Below are 351 nucleotides of genomic sequence, written 5' to 3'. Positions count from 1 at the left end.
TCCTGATGTTCGGTGTTCCAACACCATTCCGCATCCTTTTTAAGGAGATTGGATAATGATTCGGACTTTTTACGCTGTACTTGTGCAAGTAGTTGGCGAGACAAAGCCACTTACGCAAGTCCTTCTGGTTCTTTGGAATCGGCAATTCTACAATGGCCTTGCCCTTAGCGGGATCCGCTCGATGGCCACGCTTTCCAATGAAACACCCTAAAAAGGGAATCTTTTCTGCGCCAAAGATGCACTTGTCTGCATTGGCGTACAGTTTGTTCGTTCACATGCACTCGAGCACCGCTCTTAGATGGACGATGTGGTTCTCCTCATCTGTCCTCCCGTGCTTCGCACAGCTGTGAG

This window comes from Plasmopara halstedii (genome assembly GCF_900000015.1).
Source record: "Plasmopara halstedii genome assembly, contig: Scaffold_1583, whole genome shotgun sequence".
In the NCBI taxonomy this organism is placed as follows: domain Eukaryota; phylum Oomycota; class Peronosporomycetes; order Peronosporales; family Peronosporaceae; genus Plasmopara; species Plasmopara halstedii.
The sequence above is the reverse complement of the archived record's forward strand: the minus strand, read 5'-3'. Positions refer to the sequence as shown.